Below are 15294 nucleotides of genomic sequence, written 5' to 3' on the forward strand. Positions count from 1 at the left end.
CTTGTAACTTTCCCTAAGCTTCCAGACAGTAAATAAAACGGTGGATCGATGGTAACATCATGATTCCAGAGGGAAATTGAAGCCTTCTGTTATATGAAACAGAGGTGCATTGCAAATTTTGTGGTTGCTCCTTGCGGAATTGACATTGGTATTGTTAAGTTTTAAGGTGATCGAAAGGCGTCCACCTAAATGAAGTTATAGTATTTTCCCCTTAATGTTGCAAAAACTTTGAATATACTTAATTACTTTTTTCATAATCTTGTAGTCGCTAAAATACAGACTTTATTCATTAAATAAGTTAACTTCATTTTGATGACAGAGTTCAATGTGCCATTGAAATGTACTGCCTTTCTTTGGAACCAAACTGATTAAACTCTTCACACCTTTTGTTTTTAAATGAGCACAACTTCAATAAAAGAATCCAGTCAGACAGGATGAGCCGGACCAAGTCATGACTGTTGAATCTGTTGGTTTTCTATCACTCTACTACACTTATTAATAAATGATTAACCCTGTAGAAATGTAATGTATCCCATTAATAATCAAACCTTTTGCAATCAAGAGGTTTGATTACAAAGAGATTAACCTAAAAAACTTGGGAGTAGTGTAAGATTAGATCAAGTTGAACAAACACAAACATCCTCTGCTGACTTTTACTTGTTTTTCCTTATTGTCTGGAGTACAAATATCTATTTTTCTAGCTAAAGGAAACAAGAAGATTTTATCTGTAGAGGTCTAGCCGTTATCTGGTTTTATTTTGGTCTTGATAATCTAAACGTTTGTCAAATTTTTACTTATTTTAAGGATTGTTGGTAATGTTTAATAATCCAGTTGAAACATTTCCAGCAGAGGCGAGTTTGTGTGAAATAAATGTGTCTGTAGAGGAACTGGGCATTCGTCCCCAGGTGAGCTGACTGATCTGTGATGAAGTGCTCACTCTCTGGCCTGATCTTGTCTTGTCCTGCTGCAGCTTGGGGCCTTTTTCATTTCCAGCCAGTCCATCACCTGACAGTTGTTGTCCATTCTGCAGACAGAAGTCATTTTGTTCCTGTGAAATAGAATAAAAAATGAATTATTCATGCAGGATTTGGTGAGTGTTCATTTTATGAGGAGGGAGTGGAATTGAAATGTCAAATTTCTGAGAATATGTTTTGTTTCTTCAAACAACAGCCTGATCCCTCAGCAGGTCCAGTTCTTAAGTAAACTCAGTCTTTGCAAATCTGCGAAAGTTGTGACTTGATGAAAATGACAGAAATGGCTGCAAACTAAACAAGCATCCCAAAGTGGACTCGTTAGTCCAGGGAAACCGACAGTTCTTGCAAACAAACAGCAACCTGCTGGTGAACCTCGCAGCCTCAGCAGGGGGTCCGCTGTTGTCTAATTAAACATGTAAACGAGGTGGGGTCCCTGTGGCTGGAAAGTGTTTGAAGTGCTGCTGCTGGGAGCTGTGGCATAATTTGGAGAGGGAACTGTTAGCAAGACAGACTGTCGAGACAGAGACCAAGTCCGTTTGGGTCTCTTCAAGTTCAGCTTTTCCCACAAAGGTCCAGGATGGTGTAGGATCAGCACTGCAAAAATAAAATCTTACCAGGTATCTTTGGTCTAGCTTCCAGTGCAAATAAATTGGTACACTTGAAAAAAGACAAAACTAACTTAAAAGTAACTGTTCAGCAAAATATAGGAGCTTGTTTTATATAAACAATTCCTTAATATTGACAAAATAATTGCAGTTTATTTCACTTATAACATGATAAAAATGTCTTGTTATTAGTAAAATAATCTGCCAGTGGAGCATGTACTTCTACGGAGCCCCTAAGGGGACATGGAGAGAAAAAAAAAAGGAAAGAAATCCCGACTTATTATCTCGAGATCCCGACTTATTATCTCGAGATCCCGACTTATTATCTCGAGATCCCGACTTATTATCTCGAGATCCCGAGATCCCGACTTATTATCTCGAGATCCCGACTTATTATCTCGAGATCCCGACTTATTATCCCGACTTATTATCTCGAGATCCCGACTTATTATCTCGAGATCCCGAGATCCCGACTTATTATCTCGAGATCCCGACTTATCATCCCGACTTATTATCTCGAGATCCCGACTTATTATCTCGAGATCCCGACTTATTATCCCGACTTATTATCTCGAGATCCCGCGACATTTCTGAAAAATCGCGAGTTACTTTTTTGGGGGGAAAGGCATGTTTTTATGCGGTAAACGTGGGGGAGTATGTCTACACTGATTATGGAGGACGACTTATATCATTTTCTGCGGTCCAGAGATGTCCCAGAGGAGGATATCATGCACATGCAAAGAGACAAGGTAAATATAATCGCATAAAACATTGTTTGATAAATATCCGCTCAGTGAAAAACTACGTTTGATAGCCTTAGCTAAGAACCGCTTTGTATTTTATCAAGAAAAACTTGTTTTATCTGTTAAAGTTTGACCACACATTCTACAATTTGTCTTCAAAGAAGGGGGTTACTATGGCAACGGCACAACAAATTATGCGACCCATAACTAGCAGCGATAGTGCTACACAAGAAGTCTTCGCATGGCTTTCTGAAATACAACTATTACTATATATATATATATATATATATAAAGATGTGGATGTCTTTATTCTAATTATTTTTTTTATTTTTTATGTCTCCAGGTGGACAAGGCTGTGCTGTCTATAATGACAGACGAACAGATGACCAATTACATCACTTCATATGGTGACAGAATAGCAGTTCTGTCTTTTTGTCAGCAAAGTACACTTATTGCAGAAAAAGATACTCTTCTCCAGAACTTAAGAGATAAAATTGGAGCACGGAAAATGAGATCTAGGACCAAAAGAGCTATTTGTAGCACATCTGGTTTGTTCCAAATGCAAGGGGTGGAGATGGCAAGAGGAAGAAGTAAGGCAGCAGGGAGGACTTTGAGAAAAATTGAAATTGGGTGGCTTCATTTTCACATTGATGAATACCAACAAGTGAGAACAAGAAATGGTGGAGGAACGAGGCATGCAACAGTGGATAAAAGTACAACTGTTTCTCAAATTCTTGAAATGGGAAAGGAGCTTTTTTTTCCAGATGGGACCTCCACCAAAGGGGTAATTGAAGACTTTCTTTTTGAAGTTTGTGACTTCAAAAAAAATCTGATTTCTTTAGATGAAACAGTCGGAAATCTTTATGAAAAAACCAAGCTGAAGCTTCTACGGTTTTACATGTGCACAAAGAAAGAAGAAACAGTTCAGTATTCATCTGAAGAAGATTGTCAAAGTCCTGAACAACCAAATGACATGGATTCAACCCCAACAGCTAGAAAAGGATCTTTTGGTGAAATGGAGGATTGTGATGATCAAACTTTGAATCACCTAGACTCTTCCTACAACCATTCTGGAGTTGTTGATTTTACAGATCCACCTCATTCTGGATCCACACCTCGGCAGCCCCAGCCCTTCAGCTCTGAAAATTCTGGATCTGTTCCACACATGGATGAGGGAGACACGGTTGTATGGAATCCTGAAGAGGACCTAATTGGATTGGATGATGACAGTGACATAGTCGTTGTAACACTAAATTATGACAACACTGAAGAAGTTGTACAGGTAAGATCAGAAACGCTTTGGCGTGATACGATTTAGATACTTATAGAAGTGATATGTGACATTTGAATTGAGGTAAAATAGTAATATATTATTTGGTAGAATTTACATAGTTTTTTTGTGATGTATTTTTAATCAACCGTGAAATAAATATCTATCTTAAGGCAAAGGTATGAATAGTTTAACACTTGTGTTGTGTGCTGTAATCAAACATAACTTTATATATTACAATACTGTACAACTTTGTCATTCAGGACGATCTCAGCAGTCCCTTTGGACACGGTTCCCCGATACTGTTGCCTTCAGCCAGGAGTCTCTTCTCATCACAAATGCAAACCAGTAATATGGAGGCAGGACAAACTGGCCAGGTGAAATGGACACAGTCAATACAACCCAGAGCTCATTTTCTCCTCTGTAATGAACAACTCAGTACCACCTTTTTTTTAAAGGTCATGCAATTATTACATCTTTTGAATTTAATACATATTTTTTTACTGAATTGAATATATATTTTTCATTTAATTGAATTGGCATTTTCTATTTAATTAAAAAAAAATCATATGAAAGTATTAAAGTATGGATTAAGCAGAAGGGTTAGTGTTCCACCAGATCTTCCAAAGTTCTACAAATTAGCTTGGTAATCATAACATAGTAATGAAGAGAATATTAACAAACAAATGTCCAATCTGTTTGTAGAAATCTTATATTTGTATCTGTGTTGTTAATAATGGTTATTGCTTTATCTTTTACCCAGGACTCTGGCTTGATTCCACCCGAAGATTCTCACCCAAGTTCAAGCGGTCTACTGCCCCAATCTGTTTCAGCTGGTAACTCAGAAAATCTAGCAAACCATCTACATGTGTCAATTCGCAGGATCAAGGTTGTGGAAGATCTTTTGGCTGTGTTTATGGAAAACAACCTTTTGAATCAGACTTTAAAAATTGAGTTTGTGAATGAAAGAGCAATCGATGATGCTGGGGTATCAAGGGAGGTTTACACTGCATTTTGGGAGCAGTTTTTGGAACAGTGTGAGGGTGAAACAGAGCGAGTTCCCAGGTTGAGGCCTGACTTTTGTGAGTCTGAATGGCAAGCCATTGGACACATTTGGGTCAAAGGATTTCTAGACCATGGAGTCATTCCAGTGAGGCTATCGAAAGCTTTCATTTTTGCTTGTGTCAATGGAATTGAATCAGTGGATGATGATGTATTGATCCCATCATTTCTCAACTACCTCCCTCTAGTAGAGAGATCAGCTGTTGAGAAGGCTCTACAGGGCACCATGGATCAAGGTGATGAAGAGGACTTGCTAGACCTCTTCACAAGGATGGGGTCCCACTTCCTGCCTCCCAATGAGAACATTCAGCAGGCCATTGAAACCATGGCTCACAAGGCAATTCTTCAAGAGCCAAAGTATATATTGGATTGCTTCTCCACATCCATGGCATGTGTACAAGTGGAACTTGCTGACAAGAAAAGTCTGTTGTCTTTGTATGAAAAAAAGAAGGCCTCAGGTAAAAGACTGTTACAGCTGTTTGAATCAGCAAATGTGACGCTGTCCCAGAGAGAACAGACAACCTTTAACCACCTTCAACGTTTTGTAAAAAATGCTGATGAAGACAAGGCCGAAAAAATACTGCGTTTCTGCACCGGCTCTTCTGTAATCTGTGTTGACAAAATTCTCATTTGTTTCAACACTGAAACCGGGCTTAATAGAAGGCCTGTTGCTCGCACCTGTGGAGCTACCCTAGAACTTCCTTGCACTTATAGTTCTTACCCAGACTTTCGCACAGAGTTCGACAACATCCTCTCCAGTAATTACTTTGAAATGGACATAATTTGAAGTTGATGGGAGGTATTTACAGCACCTTTTTGTTTTGGTTGGAAATTTTGAATGCAGTTTTTTTTTTTTTCTAAATTTCATATTTAAATATTTAATGCATTCAGTCATATAGCAATTGATTTTATGTTTTCATGGTTTGGCTGTATGTTTTTGTTACTTTACATTTCAATTGTATTTATTTTCAAAGATACCTTGTGAATAATACAAATTAATGTAAAAATTACTTTTCCGCAAGATTTTAAGATCTTGTTTTAAGTAAATAATTCCTTAATATTGATCAAAAAGTACTGTTTATATTGGAAGATTATTTAACTTATAACAAGATATTTTTCCTATAAGTTAATTTATCTGCCAATAGAGCAAGTACTTTCTCATCAATATTAAAGAATTACTTACTTAAAACTCTATTTGTTGCTGAAAAGTTACTTTTAAGTTAATTTGTCTTATTTTAAGTGTAATAGGATATTTTCACTAGAAACTAGACCAGAATTACTTATTAAGATTTTGTTTTTCAATGTATGAAGAAGTGCTCCTTTGATTTTATCATATTCTAACCCCTTTTTTTGTAATTAAACAGAAATGTGTTCTCATTTTCTTTCAAGATGCTGTACTACAAGACCGATCTGTTGATGTAGCCTCTGTGCAATGTTGCTTTAAGCAGAGTTTGTTCTTTCAGTAAGGTTTACTGTTTAAGCTTTTAGATGTTTTTACAGATTTTTTAAAAAGTTCATAATTGTGTTTACAACCCTTATTAACTTCAGAGGCAAGAAATATGCATTTTGCTTTGTATCATGTTGATTGTTTCAAATACTTTTCCTTTCTTTATAGCATTTCAAATTTTAAAAAGTTAATTAATGAAACATTTATTTTAAAAATAGAATGGCAGGACAGAGTTTATCACTTAAAAGAAGCATTTTGTTTTGATCACAGAATTACATTTTCAGATAAATATTATTTATACTAAATACCCTTATTTTCCTTTTATGTTTATCTTTGTTTGACAAGTAAATATTTGCTTTCACAGAGTTTATTTTGATCTGAAACAGATATTGCATATTTACAAAATGGTTAGAAGCAGTTGAATAAACTGGCAGTTCATGAAACTCAAATGAACAATACATTTCTTCATTGTCCCTTCTAGAGAACATAATGAAATACTTTTGAAAGAAAAGAAACACAGTTTGTTTACATCTGCATGCCATTCTAAGTGGGCTTGTAAAGGTGCTGAAAAATGTTCTTGCTTGCAGTCAGCACATTTTAAAGTGATGCAATGATTGCCTCTCTTAGATGCATATACAAGTTCAAAGCCTGGTAAGCGTCTGTGGGTAAGGTCAGATGGGACTCTGCCATAAGGATGTTGCAGAGGTCAAAGACATCTGGATCACATGGTTTGGTCAGTCGAGAAATGCACTCATTTTTGCATACTTCAACATGTTCCTCTTCAACAAGGCAAAGAAAGTCTCTTGTCCTGTAGAGCTCAGGTAATGCATACATCACATTGGGTCGACCACTGGGGACATTTCTGTTGTTTGATGGCCTGATGGAGTGTGCATTCCAAACCTGGGCAGTATCATCCAGCTCATCCTGTCACAAAGAACACATGAATATGAGAATCATACACACTCATCTCTCTTAAAATTAGTAAATTATAAGAGTCATAAATAGGGATAGGAATTCCTAAAAACTTTGCAATACCAATTTCATTATGATTATTAATTATTGATTTTATTTTTCATCAATTCTCAATGAGTTAGAGAATAAAGTCCTCAATTTAAAATTTGCACCATGTTGTATTCAATTCAAACAAAACTGAAGGTGGCTTAAAAAAGAAGAATCCTGCAGTTAGATTACAATTTTAACATGAAATTCAACTTTTTGCACATCAACAATGTTTGCGAACACAATTTTGCATGTTTCACATCTCAGGAAAAATCTTTCAAGACTTACAGTGTCTCCAGCTATGGTTAAACACATTATTATATGTGTATTGTTATTTAAACATCTGAGAAAGCTAAGCAACTTCAAGTATGCAAGATCAAATCATGGTCATACTGATTTATTTAGTCCACTGCTTAAACTAGTGGACTTAACACATAGCATTTATGTGTTAATGAAAATGATGTCTTGCTTACAGCTAAGGAAAATATAACATTTTAGATTAGAATATTACATCACACCAATAAAAACACTAAACTCCTGCTTTAAGGTTATTTTAAAGTGCTTTTAATTTGACAATACTCATCCCAAATTCTAATTTATTGAATTTGACTGTACATATAACTGAGATTGAGACTATTCATACAGTACAGAGCTGATATTAAAACAATAACCTTGATATGGAAGCATCTAAACTTGCCTGGCAGAAGAGCCAGAGTCCATTCCTCCCCCAGGGACCCTCAGACCTCCCTGAGGATCACGGCTAAGCAACATGTCAAACACTTTACATTCAATAGTCATTTGCATGATGTGTGTTAATTTGTTGGGACGTTGGAAGGATTTGTTCCCTTTATTGTGATTCAAGCTTTGTTTGGGTCCTAGTCTTTTTTTGTAGAATATAACCACACTTTGGAACCCATAATGTGTCCTCGGTCCAAAGTAGACTGATCTCGCTATTCTGTTGAGTTCTCCAGAGTTCTGGTATGACTTTATTATTTGATCTGAATGTCAAATGAACTACGTTGGGACTATTTGTTTGGAAACACAGCGGATGCGTGTGCGAGCAACAGGTGTTATGCCCAGAAACGCATGCCTGCCCAAAATTGCATCCCCTCTCGCGGGAGCGCGCATCGCTCTGTTCTCTCGCATATTGACGAGAAAACGGACTGAAATATGACCGAAGAGGAAATTTTAAAGATATTTGTAACATTATCACATTTCTTAACCATGTAATCCCTAAAATGGTGGGTTTTATTTCGCAAATTACTTGAAATAAATACGGTTTTTACACCTTTATTGACACATATGAGTCGAACTTTTTTTCACCCCGCGCTATGAAAACTCTCTTCAGATGTCTCTCACTAATACTAAATCCATGTCTGCTGTCAAGCACTGATTTAATGTGTTTATACTCAAGCCCAAGCTCGAAATGGGTGGGTGTCCTCCATCACTGTGATTAGGTCGTTATGTACTGATGTCGGGATCTCGAGATAATAAGTCGGGATCTCGGGATAATAAGTCGGGATAATAAGTCGGGATCTCGAGATAATAAGTCGGGATCTCGGGATAATAAGTCGGGATAATAAGTCGGGATCTCGAGATAATAAGTCGGGATCTCGGGATCTCGAGATAATAAGTCGGGATAATAAGTCGGGATCTCGAGATAATAAGTCGGGATCTCGGGATCTTGAGATAATAAGTCGGGATCTCGAGATAATAAGTCGGGATCTCGAGATAATAAGTCGGGATCTCGGGATCTCGAGATAATAAGTCGGGATAATAAGTCGGGATCTCGAGATAATAAGTCGGGATCTCGAGATAATAAGTCGGGATCTCGAGATAATAAGTCGGGATCTCGAGATAATAAGTCGGGATCTCGAGATAATAAGTCGGGATTTCTTTCCTTTTTTTTTTCTCTCCATGTCCCCTTAGGGGCTCCGTATACTTCTTTATCAATATTAAGGAATTATTAACATAAAACAAGCTCCTATATCCTGCTGAAAATGTACTTGTGTGTTAAATTTGCCTTATTTCAAATGTACTAGAAACCAGAGCAACAATACTTGGTAAGATTTTGTGTTTCTGCAGTGAGACAGAAACAGTTTGTGGAGCTTTAAAATGTCTAAACTGTATAAATAATAACAAGATGTATTGTTGGATCATATAGTCATGGAGGGAAGTTTATTCATGCTGGGATACATTATATAAAATAAACAATAATGATTTACCAATAGGTTGTTTTAATTACTGCTTTTCCAGGTAAATACAAAAACAGTTTCGCTCTTTAGGATTCCAGGTTATTGAGTTGTTTTGCAGTTTGATTTTAGTTTCATTATTATTCTGTTATACAAGATTCATGAATTACCTTACGTGGTCCCACCTGTTTTTAAAGCGAGTCTGATGACATCACCAGTGAGTCAAGCATGACATCATCCCCTCACCTGGTGAGTAAGCAGTTACTCACCTGGATCAGGTGTGAGTTGTGGCTTCAGGCAGGTGAGTCAGGCGCTTGTTTTTCTGCGTTTCGTCGGTCTGACTGAAAACAGCAGCTGACTCAACCGCACCTTCGAATCCTGGAGACAAGCAGAGACACGTTGACCCCATGAACTCCCGTCTGTTCAGTCAGTCCTTCAAAGATAAAATATCCAGATAAACTCTGTGTCTCAATGGGCTTATATTCATTATATTCCTTTGGTTTTGTTTTTTTAAACAAAATACTTTCAGGAGTATTTTTACTACGCTGAACTGTTTACATTTACTCAAGTAATTTTATTATGAAGTACCGAGACTTCACAATTCATTTTATTTGTTTCTGTTGTTTTATTTATTTTGAATATTTAAAAAGTCTTCCAGTTCCAGTGTTAAACGTTAATTAGAACTTATAGCTTATTGATCTCTGAGAATGTGTTCTTGCATTATTATGCCTTTAAAATTATATCACTTCAAAAATGGTTTCAAAACAATATTATAATTTATCGCAATAACTTCTGGGGCAATTTATCATCCAGCTAAATTTATCATGATAAGGCTACCTGCAGTTTTTTACTGAAGAAAATGTTTGGTTTTTTTTGGCCTGATTTATATTAATTATATTCCGTTTGTATTTTGAAAAGAAAACATTTCAGATTTTGAAACAAAAACAACTTAAAAATTACACACTATTTTGTATTGGTCATATAAAATTCATTGATCTTTGTGGATGTTTTGTTACAATGGATCAATTATTTGGTTAATGTGATGCAAGATAGAAATGTTTCACAATTCCTTCATAAAAATGCTGCGTTTTTTGTCAGGTTTGTGTTTAAAGATGGAGTTTGATTTTCTCTGACGCTGTAATGCATCAAAGCGACAGGCCAATCAGAAGCCGATCCACTCTTCATCCAATATGATTAACTGTAATTAATCAGCTCTCTGAATGAGGTGTGAAGTGTGGCGAGTCGCCTCGTTCATCTTCGTTATGCAACCTTTGGGGAGGCGAGGCGTCGCTGTCCTGCTGCTCAGTCAACCTGAAACTGTAATTGGAGCTAATTTACTCATTTATCTGCAGAAAAACAAGAAGCTTAACTGAAGAGAGAATCTTCAGGTGCAACTGAAACTCCAAACAACAGATTTTATCCTGTTCGTTGACGTCTTTCAGGCTATTTACGTGTACTGAATTTATTCAGATGTATAACGTATGAAATTACTTTCTGGATGCAGAACGTGTCACCTCTTCTACTGTTGGACTTTGGATAACTGGACTGCACTGTGTTAAAGTGGCAGTAAAAATGTGCTGAAACATTTCAACATGCTGCTATTGAGCTGAGTGATTGTGCATTTTTAGAAATAATTACAGTGAAATGCAGAGTTCAATAAAGCAAAAAACTTACATTTTTGAAAAAGTGATCCAATTCAGTTACACATCTGACATTCCTATTACTAATGACTGCAGTGTTTTCTGCTACATATACAGTATACTATTATTATAAATATTGTTAATCTTTCTTATGTTGTTTTTAACACTTTTTGGTGTAAACCTTTATACCTGATGCTGCTGTTACACCTGAATTCCCCATATGGGACAAAAAAGACTGATTCTATTCAACAGATTCTGGGAATACAGTAATAATGCTAAGTTATTAAGAAAGTCCACTGAATGTCCACTGAGCTCAAACAGTTAGCTTATTTTTGCTAGTTTAATTCCTTGGTGTTAACATGTAAATATTAACTAAACAAATTTATAAACTGTAAAAGTAAAACTTTGCTAACACTATAAATTTGTGAAGGCAGACATGAACTAACTAGTTAAAAATGCACGAAAAAGTAAGAAATAAGCAACAAAACGAGTTAACTTCAGTTAGAACTAGCTAGGCTATATTGATTAGCGCCATGTTTGGCTAGCTGCTAGCTAACACTACACTCCGCAAAATAACTAAAGCAACAGACAGTTTCCTCACATTAGTTTTACTGTACCTCTGTCACATTTTTCCAGTTCTTCTTTTCTCATTCCTTCTTCCTGAAATACCGGACCAGTTTCGGACGTTTTGCCATGAGACTTTCTGAGGTGACTCGTCTTACAAAGTTCAGCCCAGAGATTCTCCCAAAGCGCAGCTCCAGTCAGAGACTGGGTGTGTTTAGGAGAACCATTATTATCGTTACCATTTTAATTGAACCTTATACTGTTACATTTTATCATTAAACCACAATTAGCTAAAGTTAATGTGTTCCTGTAAAAGCAGTAGGTAGTGATGGGAGGGAGGCAGAGGAGACCAGGAACAAACCAACTAGTAGAGAGGAGGGGCTGAGGTAGCTAAGAAAAGTATCACTATTATTAGATATAGCATTTAATATTCTTTGTTATGCAGAATCTTTCATATTAGGAAATTATATTATTACCAGTGTTGGGCACTGCTAACTAAAAAGTTAGTACCGCAAACATTACCGAAGGAATCATAAACACTTGTTCCGCTAACACTACACCAACATGGTACTTAGTACAAACTAATGCTAAAGCGCTACACTAACATGGTATTTTGTAAGCTAATGCTAAAGTGATACACCAACATGGTATTTGTGTAAGCTAATGCTAAAGCGCTACACCAACATGGTATTTTGTAAGCTAATGCTATAGTGATACACCAACATGGTATTTGTGTAAGCTAATGCTAAAGCGCTACACCAACATGGAGTACAAATATCTATTTTTCTAGCTAAAGGAAACAACAAGATTTTATCTGTAGAGGTCTAGCCGTTATCTGACATTAGTGCTTCAATGTTAAAGCACTAATTTCAACCATATTGCTATCCATCAAGTGTGAATCATGTTACAACAAAGTATATCACCCTCAACAAAGTCCAATTTAATATTGCACACCTTCCTGTATGGTTTGCACTCCAGGAAGTAATTCTTTGGGGTCAGCGTGTCCCTCATGGTTTTAGTTTTAGCTGTTAAGTATTGCTATGACTCTATTGCTAATTTAGCCTAATTGATTACGGCAGGGCTTCAGTCAGAATAAAAGCAGGACATCAGTAGATTTTAAACTGTTTTAAACATCATTTCCTGCTGGACAACATTACTTAGGGGAAACTAATAGTGATAAATGTTTTCAAAGTTGACAAAAATGCTGAACAAAAATGTAACTATGCTATTAGCACATTAGCACAAGTGTGCACCCTTAGCATTTGCCTGAACAATGTGAATTTGATTGCAAATTTTTAAACTGCAAATGAAAGATATGAATTTGAAGTAAAGCTGTCTGTCACAGCCATCAGCTTGGAGATTTATTCAGATGAAAACATTAACTGAATCCATGACTCGTCTCTAAAACAGCAGAGCAACTATTCATTTCTCAGTACTGATGATGCTGCTGCTGATGGAGATGTGAAGACATAAAACCAGAGTGGAGACTGTTTTTATGGGGAGATGGGAGTGAAGATTTTAATGCTTCGCCCTCGTCCTGCTCTCACCCTCGGAGGCGTTTTCTGTCTGCTGAGCTTTATGACGCCGTCTAACGTCTTTCCGCACCATCAGCATCCAGTCGGAGCGACACGCTGCAGTGATGGCAGATATATGATCGCTGCAATGAAAATAGAAAATGCCAGATTAAGTGATATTTTATATGAAGACGTTAATTAAACAAAAAAGGTCACAGGGAATATTAATCATTTGATTCAGGGCAGAATAATTCAGGGAGAAGGAAGCAATTAGTGTGAAGATAGAGAGGGTGATTTTGCAAGGACTGAAAATAAAAGTTTATGATGTCAGAAATTCACCAGATAATTTCGTAGTTTCTCATCAATGAAGGTCGACTTTAAGTCTGTAAATTACTGCAGGATATTACAAGTCAGTGCTATTTCCCATCCTGTTTCCTGTCTGCGGGCCAGACTTTCCCAACATGTTAAAGCAGAAGCGCTTATTGCTCTTTATGAACCTCTGAGATCATAAAAAAGTAGCTGTGCAGCACAGATTTAACTGGCAGCTGTTTGAAATGCTGCTTCAAAGAAACCAGGTAGATTATGAAAAAATATCCCAGGTGGGGAGAACAGAGAGGAGAAGAAACTTTGTTCCTCACGTCTACGAAAAATACATTTGGTATAAAAACCTTCTGTTAATACACCCTGATCGAATGGAGTCAAAGATCATTTCAAGCAAATTTTCAATACAATCTCCTCTCAGTCAAATAATGAAAAATGTCCAGCTTGTTGCAGTGCTTTGGACCGAAGAAATCTAACTTTTTAAAAAACAAAAATAATGTAGACCCTTAATTTAGAAAAGCAAAAGATGATGCTATTTCACATGCAAATAAGTTATTTAACCTACACTGATGCAGTGAGCAAGTTCTCATTTCTTATAGCTGCCCTATTATAATTCCTTTTAGACAAGTTAGGATAGATCTATGGGTTATATTTGCACAAAATCATTCTTGGTTAATGAGATTTTATTATGGTCAGTTCTCCTTATTAGCTGTTATAGTGTCACTTTTATTAAAATTAGCAGCTGCTGGTCACCTCCCCACCCCAATTTAATGCAAATGGCTCCAGACAACAAATTTATACAACTGTACATCTTTGAAAAGCAGAAGTAGGGCCTCCTGTACAACCAATGAGAATGCAGCAAGTGATTTCTAGAGTCAACACAAAAAAACTTGGCTTTTCCAGTAGCAATTGTACACGCATACAGTGCAAAACCCAGCTGACCAAACATGCTGGAGCTCAGGTTGTGTTGCTAGGCAACAGGGCAATGCCTGCCAATTGTTACTTAGTAATCAGGAGGTTTTTGATGCCAAAAATCATAAATTTATTGCCAATAAACTGCTGTTGCTTTTTTTGTTTGTTGTCTTTTTCGCAGTGAGGGTGACTGTTTGTACTTCCCAGATGAAAGTACAAAAATGTGCAAAAGTGAATGTTTTGGTTTCACAAAAAGCCGTTGATTCTGGATGCAAAACAAATGAAGGGGCAACAAAAGTTTCCATTTGGCTGATTCAAATCTAATTCTGGTTATTTTCATGTTCAGTTATTTATTTGAAGCAAAATAACATCAAATTTAAGGTGAATTCTGGAGGAGAAACGTCTCAGACTGATGGTGTAAATAACTCACTAATTTTCTAATATTGCTTATAGATTCAGTCTCAACAGCTTTGGAGAACCTCGTCCAGTCTGACCATTTGTGTGGATTATCTCTTAAAGCAACACTCACTTCTCCTCTTCTTCTTCATCTCCTTGTTTTCCGCCACACAGATGGTGAATTTAACTTTTCGAACTTCCTGCCAATTAGAAGCCGGTGGAGGAGGAAGGGGGTGAGGCAGAGACAGATGGAGATGAAGAGACATGAAAAGAGACTTCCTGCTGAGTTTGGGGGAGGCAGATTGTGCTGCAAACCATCAGCGTCAAACTCGTGAATTCATCGCTCCGCCCGGTGATTTCTCTCTGTGTCTGGAGCCGAGCCAATCCCTCCTCATCATATATTCCTCCGTTTATCCCTTCCCCTCGCCTGGAGGCTCTGGATCTCACTGATCAGGAAACAAGGAGCTCCTCAGGGCTGCTCGCGCTGATAAAACAACAGGAAGTGTTTGGGCTGAGTCCTTCTGCTGCGCGGCCAGTCACCATGGATCGATGCAGAAAATGATCTCTAATTGTTCACAGCTCAGTGATTGAGAAGTTAGCCTGTGTTGATTTCAAAAGTTCTGCTGTAGCCACATGCAAGCTTTGTACAGCAGCT

The 15294-nt window shown here is 37.0% G+C and overlaps 1 long non-coding RNA gene across 1 annotated transcript; it reads left to right on the plus strand.

The window, feature by feature from the left end:
• Positions 1-3512: 3512 nt before the first annotated feature.
• Positions 3513-4495, plus strand: LOC111611341. The gene is made up of 3 exons (XR_002753999.1): positions 3513-3604; positions 3856-3969; positions 4356-4495. It is a non-coding gene; the product is annotated as an uncharacterized LOC111611341 (long non-coding RNA).
• The last annotated feature ends 10799 nt before the right edge of the window (positions 4496-15294 follow it).

The sequence above is a fragment of the Xiphophorus maculatus genome, chromosome 15 (genome assembly GCF_002775205.1).
Source record: "Xiphophorus maculatus strain JP 163 A chromosome 15, X_maculatus-5.0-male, whole genome shotgun sequence".
Lineage (NCBI taxonomy): Eukaryota > Metazoa > Chordata > Actinopteri > Cyprinodontiformes > Poeciliidae > Xiphophorus > Xiphophorus maculatus.